Genomic DNA, 14,896 nt, shown 5'->3' with positions numbered 1-14,896 from the left:
ATAAGTGAATATATCAGTCTATAACTTCTACATTGACCAGTGTAGTATACCAGATATCAATCAGTCAATGTGTTCTTCTATATCAAAAGAATTTTCTCTCTCTCTATTGATTCTCTCTATTCTTTGGGGCATCAGACATGCCAGTTGTTCGCCTCAATTTTTGGCGATACAACAATCTTAATGGCTATGGCTGTGGCTTCTTCATTCGCCCACTTGCTGAAGATTTTTTTAGCGTTTTATGTTTTTTAGATTTTTTAAATGTTTTTATATAAAGTGCTTTATGCTTTCACAAATACTTAATGAAATAACTTATCTTAAAAGCGTTGTTTCCTTGGTAAGATCGGGTCAGGGACCTGTCGTATCGACATGTTTCGCCGTGAGGCTTTTTCAAGATTAAGTCCATTGCACAAATGAAAGAAGACGATATCACTCCTGTCCCCATAACTTTAGTGCATTCATATTCTTAACTTAAACTTTAAGGGAACCATATAGTAAATATAGAACGATATGCTCACCCTTTTTTTTCAATTTTAACTGACCATCCCGATGCTCAACTTTTTTGATCTAACAAAGATGGCCGCAGCGTCTTTTGTTCGGATATAAGTACCTCCCCTGTTCTATGACGTCACTCCTTAGGACACCGAATCAGGGCACACACATTATAGTAAAGTACTCCATTCAACCTCTTGGTTTAAGCCCCCTGGCTCCACTGTGTCCAAACTGTAAATCCATTTCTGTTCCAGCCAATTTAACCTACGTTTGTAATTTCCACCCTCCCACCCGACCTTTATATGAGCTATAATACGCCATCTTATATCAGTGCTGTCATGACCATACGTTTCCCAGTGCTGTACTAAAGGGGCATCCATTATTTTATTCACTATCCTTGACTTATGCTCGTTGAGTCTAATGTTCATCTGGCGGCTTGTTCTGCCCACATACATTAAATCGCAAGGACACAGAATGATATATACAACATTCTGTGTCTTGCATGTGGTGTTAGTGCTAGCCTTGATGCAAGTATGTCTATGAGGGGGCTGCCACTCCAGCTCTTCAATTGTGCACGTGCACCATTGGCATTTCTGGCATTTTTGATGACCTTGAATAGTTTTTGTTTCACTTTCCTCCATATAGTATCAGTGACGAGCCAAGCATTCTCCTATATTTTTCCCACGATGATAAGTAATTATGGGGAACTCTTCAAAAACATTTGGAACCGTTTTTAAAATATGCCAATATTTCTTCATACTGTTGATGATATAGTTTGATCCTGTGTAAAAAGGCAACACACACACCATTCTAGAATTTTTCTTTTACAGATTTATCACCTTTTCTTCCCCTTCTTCCTGGGTGTCAGATGGCGGTTATAATAATAAATCCCGGTTGGCATATTTTGCTCTGAGGAATGCCTTTCGAATGGCTCTGCTGGGATACCCCCTTGATTTTATCCTATGTTCTAACTGTCTCAATTGATGTAAAAAATCTTGTTCTTCTGAGCAGAGCCGCCGTACCTCAGAAATTGGCCAACCGGTAAATTATATTTCAGTTTGTACGGGTGGTGGCTGTGGAATTTCAATAGGGTATTCCTAGAAACTGGTTTTCGATACAAAGTTGTGGTAAATCGACCATGTTCAAAAGTTATTGTGAGATCTAAAAAATCTATCCTTCCATAGTTGTAATCTGCTGTAAACTGTATACATTCATTTAGACCAGGGGTCTGCAACCTTTAAGACATAAAGAGCCACTTGGACCCGTTTTCGAAAAGAAAAAAAAACTTGGAGCCGCAAAACCATTATAAAACAAATCTAACACTGCATATATTGTTTCTTATCTTAATGCTATATACAGGATCACTAAATTGAAAATAAAATCATTTTTCCCACCTTTGCTATTTGGTGATTTCATGAGTCTCTGGTTGCACTTTCTTCTTCTGACTGTGCATCCAATCTTTCTTCCTTTCTTTCAGCCTCCTGTATGTTTCCTCTCCTCCAGACCTCATTCTCTCCCCCAAATTTTTCTTTCTGTCTCCCTGTTCCTCCTTCTTTCTGTCTCCGTGCCGTCCCCCAAGCCACTCGGTTTGCTGCCACCGCAATCGGGGAACAGCCCCCAAGCCACCGCCGTCCCAAGCTTTCCCTGCAGAACTGTTGCGCTGACCAGCATTCCGCTCCCTGACATCAATTCTGACGTAGGAGAGGAAGTTCCGGGCCAACAAGGCATTTCTCCTCATTCCATCCAGCCTGAGCCCCATCTCTCCTTGATCCAGCATTTCCCTTCTGTGTCTGTCAGAATTACCATTCCACCTATTTTCCAGCATCACCATATTGTCCATCTCACCTATATCCCTATCTCACCACTTTTTCAGAATCTTCATTTGTCTCTGTCCTTATCTTTACGCCATGTTCACCATTTGCCCTTTCAATGTCTTTATCTCCCCCCACACACTTTTTCAGCATTACTTCTATGTCTCTATTTCACCTCCTCTTCATGTCCCCTCTGTATCTCTATCCTTATTCAGTAGGTCCTGCTTACCCTTTCTCTTCTTTGTGTCACTATCTCCATTTTCAGCTTTCCCCCCTTTTCCTTTGTTACTGCACCCTGTAGCTAGAATCTTTCCACCCTCCCTCCACTCCGGCCCAGCCCAGTATGAAATATTTCCTTTTGTTTCCCTCCCCTCTCTCTTTCTCTCTCTCTTCTGCTCCCTCACCCACGAGTCCTGCATCTGGCCCTCTCCCTTCTACCTGCACCTGGCAAAAAACCCCTGCTCCGCGGCTCTCTTAAGCAACTCGTCAGCAGCGGTGATCAAGACAAGCTGCCGACATCGAGGACTTCCCTCTACGAGTCCCGCCTTTGTGGAAAAAGGAAGTTGAAACAAGCGGGACTCGCAGAGGGTAGGCCCCGACATCAGAAGCTTGTGTCGATCGCTGCTGCTGAGTTGCCGAAGAGAGCCGCGGAGCAGGGGATGTGGCCGGAAGCAGGTAGAAGGGAGAGGGAGATAGGAAGGCAGTAGATCTCCGGAGCATGACACCGACCCCGGCCAGGATGATTTCTTTTTCAGGCGTGCATCTTACAAGTCCGGCGTCGCGGCGGGAAATAGCCATGCTGAGTGAGCTCAGCACTACACAGATGAAAGCCTTGCTTGCTGATTGGTCTGGCGGCACGGCGGGGCGGGGCCGCCGGACCAATCAGCAAGCAAGGCTTTCATCTGTGTATGTGCTGAGCTCACTGCTCAGCATGGCTATTTCCCGCCGCGACGCCGGACTTGTAAGCTGCATGCCTGCGTGACACACTACCGGAGCCGCAGCAAAGGTGGAAAAGAGCCGCATGCGGCTCTGGAGCCGCAGGTTGCCGACCCCCGATTTAGACTATTTAGTTCTTGTATAAATGTTACCAAAGTCTCTTCAGAATCTTTCCAAATGACGAAAACATCGTCCAAAAAAGTCTCCACATGCCCACCCTACTAAAACTCTGCATGGAATAAATCATATTATCTTCCATACTTGCTAAATATAGTGTTGCCACCGAGGGGGCCAAAGTCGCCCCCATCGCCACCCCCTGAATTTGCAAGTAGTAGCTGCCGTTGAACCAAAAATAATTGGCTGATATAACTAATTTTGCTAGTTCCAGCAAAAAAGTAGTATGTATCCTAGGTTCACCAGTTCTTTTTTCCAGCACCTCTTTTATAATGTCTAACGCTGCTAACTGTGGGATAATGGTATACAATGATGTTATGTCTAAAGAGGCAAGTATGGGAGTATCAGTGGGCTGATCAACGTTTCATCACATTTCATTAGTATGTTACAAAACGTTGAGCAGCCCACTGATACTCCCATACTTGCCTCTTTAGACATAACATCATTGTATACCATGATCCCACAGTTAGCAGCGTTAGACATTATAAAAGAGGTGCTGGAAAAAAGAACTGGTGAACCTAGGATACATACTACTTTTTTGCTGGAACTAGCAAAATTAGTTATATTAGCCAATTATTTTTGGTTCAACGGCAGCTACTACTTGCAAATTCAGGGGGTGGAGATGGGGGCGACTTTGGCCCCCTCGGTGGCAACACTATATTTACCAAGTATGGAAGATAATATGATTCAATGCAGAGTTTTAATAGGGTGGGCATGTGGAGACGTTTTTTGGACGATGTTTTCGTCATTTGGAAAGATTCTGAAGAGACTTTGGTAACATTTATACAAGAACTAAATAGTCTAAATGAATGTATACAGTTTACAGCAGATTACAACTATGGAAGGATAGATTTTTTAGATCTCACAATAACTTTTGAACATGGTTGATTTACCACAACTTTGTATCGAAAACCAGTTTCTAGGAATACCCTATTGAAATTCCACAGCCACCACCCGTACAAACTGAAATATAATTTACCGGTTGGCCAATTTCTGAGGCTATGGCGGCTCTGCTCATAAGAACAAGATTTTTTACATCAATCGAGACAGTTAGAACATAGGATAAAATCAAGGGGGTATCCCAGCAGAGCCATTCGAAAGGCATTCCTCAGAGCAAAATATGCCAACCGGGATTTATTGTTACAACCGCCAATTGACACCCAGGAAGAAGGGGAAGAAAAGGTGATAAATCTGGAAAAGAAAAATTCTAGAATGGTGTGTGTGTTGCCTTTTTACACGGGATCAAACTATATCATCAACAGTATGAAGAAATATTGGCATATTTTAAAAACGGTTCCAAATGTTTTTGAAGAGTTCCCCATAATTACTTATCATCGTGGGAAAAATATAGGAGAATGCTTGGCGCGTCACCAATACTATATGGAGGAAAGTGAAACACAAACTATTCAAGGTCATCAAAAATGCCAGAAATGCCAATGGTGCACGTGCACAATTGAAGGGCTGGAGTGGCAGCCCCCTCATAGACATACTTGCATCAAGGCTAGCACTAACACCACATGCAAGACACAGAATGTTGTATATATCATTCTGTGTCCTTGCGATTTAATGTATGTGGGCAGAACAAGCCGCCAGATGAACATTAGACTTAACGAGCATAAGTCAAGGATAGTGAATAAAATAATGGATGCCCTTTTAGTCCAGCACTGGGAAACATATGGTCATGACAGCACTGATATAAGATGGCGTATTATAGCTCATACCCTGTTTCCCCGAATATATGACACTGTCTTATATTTTTAAAAACTCCAAAATATGCACAAGGTCTTATTTTCAGGGGGATGTCTTATTTTTCCATGAAGAAGAATACAGTACACATTTATTGCTGAAAAAAAGACATTTATTACCTGTATATGGTACAGGTCATCACAAACCAGAAAAGCTGTATCACAAACCAGAAAAACATTTAAGGCCCTGATTCTCCAAAAGTGCGTCCCGATTTTAGGCAGCTGTAGACGTCCTACAGCTGTCTAATCAGCCAATCGGGATGCACGTTTTTAAAAAAAAAAATGCTCCCCAGGCAGGCCGCCCGGGAGAGGCGTCCTATACTAAACGCCGATTCTGTAACCGGCGTCTTTAGAGAATCGGGTTAAATTAGACGCGGCCGCTATACTTATGGCAGCAAGGGATCTCCCTGCTGCAATATGTATAGCGGCCGCCTGTCCCATCACCGACAGGAGAATGCCTAACTTCTGTCGGAACCCCGAGCCCCCTCCCCCCAAACTCGTAATCGCCGACAGGAGGATGCCCAACTCCTCCTGTCGGAACCCCGGACCCCCCTCCCCCCCCAAACTCGTAATCGCTGACAGGAGGATGCCCAACTCCTCCTGTCAGAACCCCGGAACCCCCTCCCCCCCCAAACTCGTAATCGCTGACAGGAGGATGCCCAACTCCTCTTATCGGAACCCCGGAACCCCCTCCCCCCCCAAACTCGTAATCGCCGACAGGAGGATGCCCAACTCCTCCTGTCGGAACCCCGGAACCCCCTCCCCCCTAAACTCGTAATCGCCGACAGGAGGATGCCCAACTCCTCCTGCCGGAAAGCCCAACGACCCCCCGCCCCAACTAATCTCCCTCCCCCAACTAACCTTTCAATGTTGGTCAGCTGGACATGTCTTGCTGCCGTCCAGCCGACGGGTCTGCCTCGTGGAAATGAGACGGCACGCCCCTTCCCGGTCCATCCCCGCTAAATCTAAGTTCTGATTGGCCCAGGCTAGGTACCTTGGCCAATCAGGCCTTAGGATTAGTGGGGATGGGCGGACCCGCTATGCCTAAGGCCTGATTGGTCCAGGCTTCTACAGCCTGGGCCAATCAGGCCTTAGATTTAGTGGGAATGGGCCGGGAAGGGGCGTGCCGTCTCATTTCCACGAGGCAGACCCGTCGGCTGGACGGCAGCAAGACCCGTCCAGCTGACCAACATTGAAAGGTTAGTTGGGGGAGGGAGATTAGTTGGGGCGGGGGGTCGTTGGGCTTTCCGGCAGGAGGAGTTGGGCATCCTCCTGTCGGCGATTACGAGTTTGGGGGGGAGGGGGTTCCGGGGTTCCGACAGGAGGAGTTGGCCATCCTCCTGTCGGCGATTACGAGTTTGGGGGGGAGGGGGGTCCGGGGTTCCGACAGGAGGAGTTGGGCATCCTCCTATCGGCGATTACGAGTTTGGGGGGGAGGGGGCTCGGGGTTCTGACAGGAGGAGTTAGGCATTCTCCTGTCGGTGATGGGACAGGCGGCCGCAACAACCGCGGCCGCTATACATATTGCAGCAGGGAGATCCCTTGCTGCCATAAGTATAGCGGCCGCGTCTAATTTAACCCGATTCTCTAAAGACGCCGGTTACAGAATCAGCGTTTAGTATAGGACGCCTCTCCCGGGCGGCCTGCCTGGGGAGCATTTTTTTTTTTTAAACGTGCATCCCGATTGGCTGATTAGACAGCTGTAGGACGTCTACAGCTGCCTAAAATCGGGACGCACTTTTGGAGAATCAGGGCCTCGGTGTACAGAGGCTGTTCCTGGGCTTGTTTTCCTGGACAGCGGAAGCAGGAAGTTGTGTGACCACGCATACAGTACTGTACCAGTACTCTGTACCAGTACTGTACCAGTACTCTGTACCAGTACTGTATCGCCAAGACATGCTTGCCAAATAGTGCCTTATTTTCGGGGGGGGGCCTTATTTTTCCCAGGTGGGGAAAAAAAGGGGGGTGTCTTACTAAAGGAGGAGGTCCTATAATGGGGGAAACACGGTATAAATGTCGGGTGGGAGGGTGGAAATTACAAACGTAAGTTAAATTGGCTGGAACAGAAATGGATTTACAGTTTGGACACAGTGGAGCCAGGGGGCTTAAACCAAGAGGTTGAATGGAGTACTTTACTGTAATGTGTGTGCCCTGATTCGGTGTCCTAAGGAGTGACGTCATAGAACAGGGGAGGTACTTATATCCGAACAAAAGACGCCGCGGCCATCTTTGTTAGATCAAAAAAGTTGAGCATTGGGATGGTCAGTTAAAATTGAAAAAAAAGGGTGAGCATATCGTTCTATATTTACTATATGGTTCCCTTAAAGTTTAAGTTAAGAATATGAATGCACTAAAGTTATGGGGACAGGAGTGATATTGTCTTCTTTCATTTGTGCAGGGGACTTAATCTTGAAAAAGCCTCACGGCGAAACATGTCGATACGACAGGTCCCTGACCCGATCTTACCAAGGAAACAACGCTTTTAAGATAAGTTATTTCATTAAGTATTTGTGAAAGCATAAAGCACTTTATATAAAAACATTTAAAAAATCTAAAAAACATAAAACGCTAAAAAAATCTTCAGCAAGTGGGCGAATGAAGAAGCCACAGCCATAGCCATTAAGATTGTTGTATCGCCAAAAATTGAGGCGAACAACTGGCATGTCTGATGCCCCAAAGAATAGAGAGAATCAATAGAGAGAGAGAAAATTATTTTGATATAGAAGAACACATTGACTGATTGATATCTTATGGGAGATATGCATCTCCAAATGCTTGTTACTTGGCACTGTTGCTCTCGTTTAACATCAAGTTACATAAAGCAGCCGTTTCACCACCTGCCAATTAAAGGGCTAAAATACATATAAAATGAAATTCAATCACAAACTGCTAAATATTTAAAGTTAAAAACATACCTTATAATGAGTCAAATCACATATGATGTAAAAACACGCAAAAGACTAAAGAAACTAAACTAAAATATGAACATAATACAAGGTTAAAACACAAATTGGTGATGAATCTGATAAAGTATGTGAAAATTGTAAAACATCCCCTCAAAAAAGTGTGACAAAGTGTGCATTATATCCTTATAGCAACTCAATTTATCAAAGAATGCACAAACAGAAGAAACAAGAAGAGACAATCAAAGATTTTAAATGCGAGTCCCTAAATTGCTTATCCTGAAAACCTATGCACATGAACTATGCCTGAATGATCAGCGAACAGTGGTGTAAATAGAAGTTTTACTGTCAACCATGGAAATAAGCTGAATACCGTTGAGACAGGGCAATGATAGGAGGACACTATACAAAATAAAATAGACAAATTGATGAGAAAGTGCTTGTGGTGCAAACTGCTAAATCGAAAAGAAATAAATCTGGAATAGTGATTTGGATGTACGTTAGAAAACAAACTGACCATCTGATAAATAGGCATTTCATCCCATGAAACAGAGCTGTGCACAAATAATGCTGCTAAAAGGTAATTACAGTATAAGATACTAAAGTAAAAAAGAGCTGGTTTTAGAAATCATAGGTAAAAAAAGCAGTTACTTACCGTAACAGGTGTTATCCAGGGACAGCAGGCAGCTATTCTCACATGTGGGTGACGTCATCTGACGGAGCCCCGATGCGGACGCCTCACAAGCAGACCTGCTTGAAGAAACTAGAAGTTTCGAATCGCCCGCACCACGCATGCGCGAGTGCCTTCCCGCCCAGTGCACAGGGCACGTCTCCTCAGTTCAGATAGCTAGCAGAGAAGCCAACCAGGGGAGGTGGGTGGGTTGTGAGAATAGCTGCCTGCTGTCCCTGGATAACACCTGTTATGGTAAGTAACTGTGCTTTATTCCAGGACAAGCAGGCAGGCTATTCTCACATGTGGGTGACCTCCAAGCTAACCAAAATGGGATGGTGGGAGTGTTGGCAACTCAGGAGAATAAATTTTGTAACACTGTTTGGCCAAACTGTCCATCCCGTCTGGAGAAAGTATCCAGACAATAGTGAGAAGTGAAGGTATGAACCGAGGACCAAGTAGCAGCCTTGCAAATTTCCTCAATAGGTGTAGATCTGAGGAAAGCTACTGAAGCTGCCATTTCCCTGACTTTATGGGCTGTGACTTTACTGTGAAGGGGTAATCCAGCCTGGGCATAGCAGAACAAGATACAAGCCGCCATCCAGTTGGAGATGGTACACTTAGAGATAGGATAGAAACATAGAAGATAACGGCAGAAAAGGGCTACACTCTGCTTACCCACCCCCTGTCTATGCCCTAATGACCCAATTTCCTTATCTTGACCCTCGTAGGGATCCCACATGTTTCGATCGAAGGAGACAAAAAGTTGAGGAGCAGTTCTGTGTGGTTTGGTGCATTCTAAGTAGAAGGCCAAAGCACGTTTACAGTCCAGAGTATGAAGAGATGATTCTCCAGAGTGTGAATGAGGCTTCGGAAAAAACACTGGAAGAACAATGGATTGGTTGAGATGAAATTCTGAGACCACTTTAGGCAAGAATTTCGGATGAATACGAAGAACCACCTTATCATGATGGAACACAGTGAAAGGTGGGTCAGTAACTAAAGCTTGCAGATCACTGACACGTCGAGCAGAAGTGAGAGCAATGAGAAACACCTCTTTCCAAGTGAGATACTTCAGATGAGCCTTGTCAATTGGTTTAAATGGAGGCTTCATGAGTTGAGAAAGGACAACATTGAGGTCCTAAACCACAGGAGGCGGTTTGAGAGGAGGTTAGACACTGAAAAGTCCTTTCATGAATCTGGAAACCACCGGATGAGCAGAGAGGGGTTTCCCTTCAATAGGCTGATAGAAAGCTGCAATTGAACTGAGATGGACTCGGATAGATGTAGACTTGAGGCCAGAATTGGATAAGTGCAACAGGTAGTCTAAAACAGAAGATAAGGAAAAATGCTAAGGCTCCTTATGATGAGAAAAACACCATGTAGAAAATCTAGTCCATTTTTGGTGATAGCATTGTCTAGTTGTAAGCTTTCTAGAAGCTTCTAAAACATCTCTGACAGATTGAGAAAACTGAAGAGAGGTTATGTTGAGAGGTACCAGGCTGTAGGTGTAGAGACTGCAGGTTGGGATGAAGCAGAGATCCCCGACTCTGTGTAAGCAGAGAAGGAAAAACTGGTAGAAGGTACGGCTCCCTACTGCTGAGTTGAAGTAGAAGGGAGTACCAGGGTTGTCTCGGCCATCGAGGAGCGATTAGAATCATGGTGGCATAATCGTTCTTCAACTTGACCAGAGTCTTGAGAATGAGAGGGAATGGAGGAAATGCATAAAGGAAAAGATTTGTCCATTCCAGAAGAAAAGCATCTGCCTCGAGGCGGTGAGGAGAGTATATCCTGGAACAGAACTGAGGTAGTTTGTAGTTGTGGGGAGCTGCAAAGAGGTCTATCTGTGGTGTGCCCCACTGTGAAAAAATGTGGTGAAGAGGCGAGGAATGGAGAGTCCATTCGTGAGGTTGCAGGAGACGACTCAAGTTGTCCGCTAAGCAATTCTTCGCCCCTTGAATGTAGACAGCTTTGAGAAAGGTGTTGTGACAGATTGCCCAGTCCCAAACCTCCAGAGCTTCTTGACAAAGGGAGGGAGACCCTGTCCCTCCCTGTTTGTTAACATAATACATGGCGACCTGGTTGCCGTGCGAATGAGGACTACTGTGTCGTGAAGGAGATGCTGAAAAGCATGGAGAGCTTTGAGGGTCGTTCTGAGTTCCAACTGATTGATATGACACTGACGATCCGTACTGGTCCAGAGGCCTTGAGTACGGAGACCATCGATATGAGCGCCCCAAGCGTAGGTCGAAGAGTCTGTTGCGAGGACCTTCTGATGAAGGGGCGTTTGAAAAAGCAAGCCTCTGGAAAGATTGGAAGAGAGCATCCACCAATGGAGAGACTTCTTGAAGGAAGGAGTGACTGAAATGTGTCGGGAAGGAGGGTCGCAACCTTGCGTTCATTGAGATGCCAGGGACCACTGAGATATTCTGATGTGAAGTCTGGCAAAAGGAGTCACGTGTACTGTGGAGGCCATGTGACCCAGAAGAACCATCATGTGTCTTGCCGAGATGGAAGATCGGGAAGACACTGTGTGACAAAGTTACAGAAGAGCCTCCAGACATTGTTGAGGAAGGAATGCTCTGAGATGGACAATGTCCAAAACAGCTCCAATGAATTGCAGATTCTGCGGAGAATTAAGTTGTGATTTTGGAAAGTTGACCTCGAATCCCAAACTTTGTAGGAACCAGATAGTCCGTTGGGTCGCTACAATAATCCCTTGAGATGTGGAATCTTTGATGAGCCAGTCGTCTAGGTAGGGAAATACCTGAAGACCATGATTCCGTAGAGCTGCTGCTACCACTACTAGGCACTTGGTGAACACTCTGGGAGACGAGGCCAGGCCGAAGGGTAGAACTCTGTATTGGTAGTGCAGATTCCCCACCCGAAATCTGAGGTATTGACGGGAGGCCGGATGGATAGGAATATGAGTATAGGCCTCTTTGAGATCCAGAGAGCATAACCAGTCGTTCTGCTCAAGAAGGGGATAAAGAGATGCCAGGGACAACATTCGAAACTTTTCTTTGACTAAAAATTTGTTGAGAGCCCTGAGATCCAGAATGGGTCGCAGATCACACGTCTTCTTCGGAACAAGGAAATAACGGGAGTAAAAACCCCTGTCTCAGGGGAACAGGCTCGATAGCATGGAGATGAAGCAGAGCTTGAGCTTCCCGAAGAAGGGCAGTCTGGGATGGATTGGAAGGATACTCTCTTAGAGGAAGCTCTGGTGGAAGCTGAGCAAAATGAAGAGAGTATCCTTCCCTGATGATGGTAAGCACCCAGAGATCTGATAAAATTATCGGCCATCGGTGGTAAAAATGAAGGAGACGACATCCGATAGGGGGAAAAGGGGACAGAGACAGAACGACGGAGGTTATGTTCTGTTGTAAACAGTCAAAAAGGCTGAGAAGCCTTAGGAGCAGCAGAAGGTTGAGATTGCTGTTGCTTCTGAGGATGCTGCTTTTTCAAAGGAGGACGAGTATAAGGAGCCGGCTTTGGAGGAAAACGCCTCTGATAGATGACAGGAGGGCGTGTAGGTTTCGGTGGAGTCGGCTTTGGCTTGGATCTGACGATGGAAGCAAACGATTTTGCGTGGTCAGATAACTTCTTGGTGGCCGCCTCGATGGATTCATCAAAGAGGTTGTTGCCTTGACAAGGAAGATTAGCCAGACGGTCCTGAAGGTTAGAATTCATGTCAATGGTTTGAAGCCAGGCAAGATGACGCAAGTAGCCACTTGAGCAGATAGCTCAAAAGCGTCATAAGATGACTGAAGGAGATAGAGACGCAATTGAGAGAAAGAAGCAATCAATTCTTGAAACTCAAAATGCATTTGGTTGTCCATGTAAGTCAAAAACTTTGGCAGAAGGGAAACAAGAAATTCAAAATAAGTAATGAAATGAAAATTCTAGTTGAGAACTTTAGAGGACATCATAGCATTCTGGTAGATGCAACGTCCAAATTTGTCCATAGTTTTCCCTTCTCTCCCAGGAGGAACTGTGGCATAGACCTTGGAAGGATGGGATCTCTTCAAGGAAGATTCAACAAGCAGGGATTGATGAAAAAGCTGCGAGTTGTCAAAGCCTTTGTGATGCACAGTTTTTTACCTCAAGTTCAACTTGCCTGGAACTGGTATGGAAAAAGGAGTCTCCATGCATCGAGCAAAAGTCTGATTTAAAAGTTTATGAAGAGAAGCTTGAGACTCTCAGCCGGAGGCTGAAGGAGACACATGACTTCTAGATATTCCTTAGAATATTTGGAGCCAGTATCCAATTTCACATCCAAATCCAGAGCCATCTGTGGCAAGAAAGAAGAAAATGATAGCTGATTTGGTAAGGCTTGGTCTCGAGAAGGACTCTAGGACATCGAGGCAGCTTGAGTCGAAGAAGCTTCGGTATGGAAAAAAGCATCGAAGGAACCTGGTGACTTGGATGAGGCAACTGAGACCTGAACATCCTCGAGGTCCAGCATCGGAGACCTTGACCGAGGAGTCGGCGGTCTGGTCGAGGCCGGAGTAGAACGAGGCTTCGAGGAAGAGGGAATATCCTGTGAAGAACGATGCCTGGAAGAATGCCTCGATGAAGGCCTCGAACGATGATGAGAGCTGTGTCTAGAACCAGATCTCGAGGAGACTTCACCTCAGAGATACAAGGAGCCGATGCCATCGTGTGAATAGGGCTAGATGCTGAAGAACCTCGATGCACTCGCAAAGACTCTGCTCCTTGCTGAGAGTGTGAGGATTCTCGTTGAGGCACTCGCAAATAATCTACTCCTTGCGTTTCGTGCTTGGATGGCAGACCATACACTCGCAGAGACTCTGCTCCCTGCGAAGAGTGTGAGGATTCTCGTTGAAGCACTCGCAAAGAATCTACTCCTTGCGTTTCGTGCTTGGATGGCAGACCATACACTTGCAGAGACTCTGCTCCCTGTGAAGAGTGTGAAGGTCCTGGCTGGGACATAGAAGGCAGCTCGACCTCGAAGGAGCCTGCTAAATGCCCAGGCAGGATAATAGGAAGCAGTTTAGGACTCTTAATGGTAAGATACTGAAGAAACTGCTTCTCTAAGATGGTCTGGAAAGAAGCCAGCAAGATGGGTTCCGCGTCTGAAACCAGCCCACCTGCCTTGGCTGGAGGTTCCTTTGAGGTAGTGTGAGTGCTTCAACTTAGTAGTCTTGGATACTTTAATCACCACCGGTGGAACCGACTGCTGAGCTATCTGATCTGAGGTAACAGGGGAAGATACAGCAGGTGGCGTCAAAGCAAGAGCTGCTGCAAACGATGAAGGTTTGATGAGGCTCGAGGTGGAAGCAGGAGGCGCCGAAGGAGCATCGATGGAAGTCGAGGACGAAGATGCCTTCAAAGTCGAGGGATCAGATGGAGACTTCATGTCAAAGAGCTTATCCACCAAAATACAATGACGCTTGAAAGCTCGAGGTTGAAGTGTTAGGCAAGGCAGGCACGAGTTTGGATGATGTTTCAGCCCAAGGCACTTGAGGCAGCGTCTGTGAGGGTCCATAAGGGAGATCGTGCACCGACACTTGCTACACTTCTTAAATCCTGTAGCAGGCCGAGACATAGGCCGAAAAATAACCGCCGCAAAGTCGAAGCACACGGGCTGCGGCCTAGCGGCCCGTCCCGGAGAATGAACGGAAGATGAAAAAATCTTTATATATTTTTTTTAAACACAAATGAAAACAACGATTCGTGACGAAAAAAAACACAAACCGCGGTCAAAGAGAAAGCAAAAGTGAACGAAGTTGAACGCAGAGAGTCAAAGACGGACTTCTCGGCTCCGCAGATAACTAAGAACTGAGGAGACGCTCCCTGGGCGGGAAGGCACTCGCGCATGCGCGGTGCGGGCGACTCGAAACTTCTAGTTTCTTCAAGCATCGGGGCTCCGTCGGATGACGTCACCCACATGTGAGAATAGCCTGCCTGCTTGTCCTGGGATAGAGATTACTGTATTTTTTGCTCCATAAGATGGGTGGAAATCTCGATGCGTCTTATGCAGCGTATGTACAAACGTTTTACTCCCCCGTACCGTTTAAAAGCACCCCCCGCCACCGCACATTTTTAAAACACCCCACCTATCTGCCGCCGTCGTACCTTTTTAAAATCTTCCTGGTAGTCCAGAGTGTATCCCTCCCTCGCTAACTGTCTCCTCCTATTTCC

At 45.8% G+C, this 14,896-nt stretch overlaps 1 protein-coding gene across 4 annotated transcripts in view; it reads right to left on the bottom strand.

Annotated features, from left to right (window-relative positions):
• Window positions 1-14,896, bottom strand: part of SNX13 (sorting nexin 13) — a 308,184-nt gene that overhangs the window by 252,210 nt on the left and 41,078 nt on the right. The gene's annotated exons all lie outside the window — the stretch shown is intronic.

Source organism: Geotrypetes seraphini, chromosome 2 (genome assembly GCF_902459505.1).
Source record: "Geotrypetes seraphini chromosome 2, aGeoSer1.1, whole genome shotgun sequence".
Classification (NCBI taxonomy): Eukaryota; Metazoa; Chordata; class Amphibia; order Gymnophiona; family Dermophiidae; genus Geotrypetes; species Geotrypetes seraphini.
The sequence above is the reverse complement of the archived record's forward strand: the minus strand, read 5'-3'. Positions and strand labels throughout refer to the sequence as shown.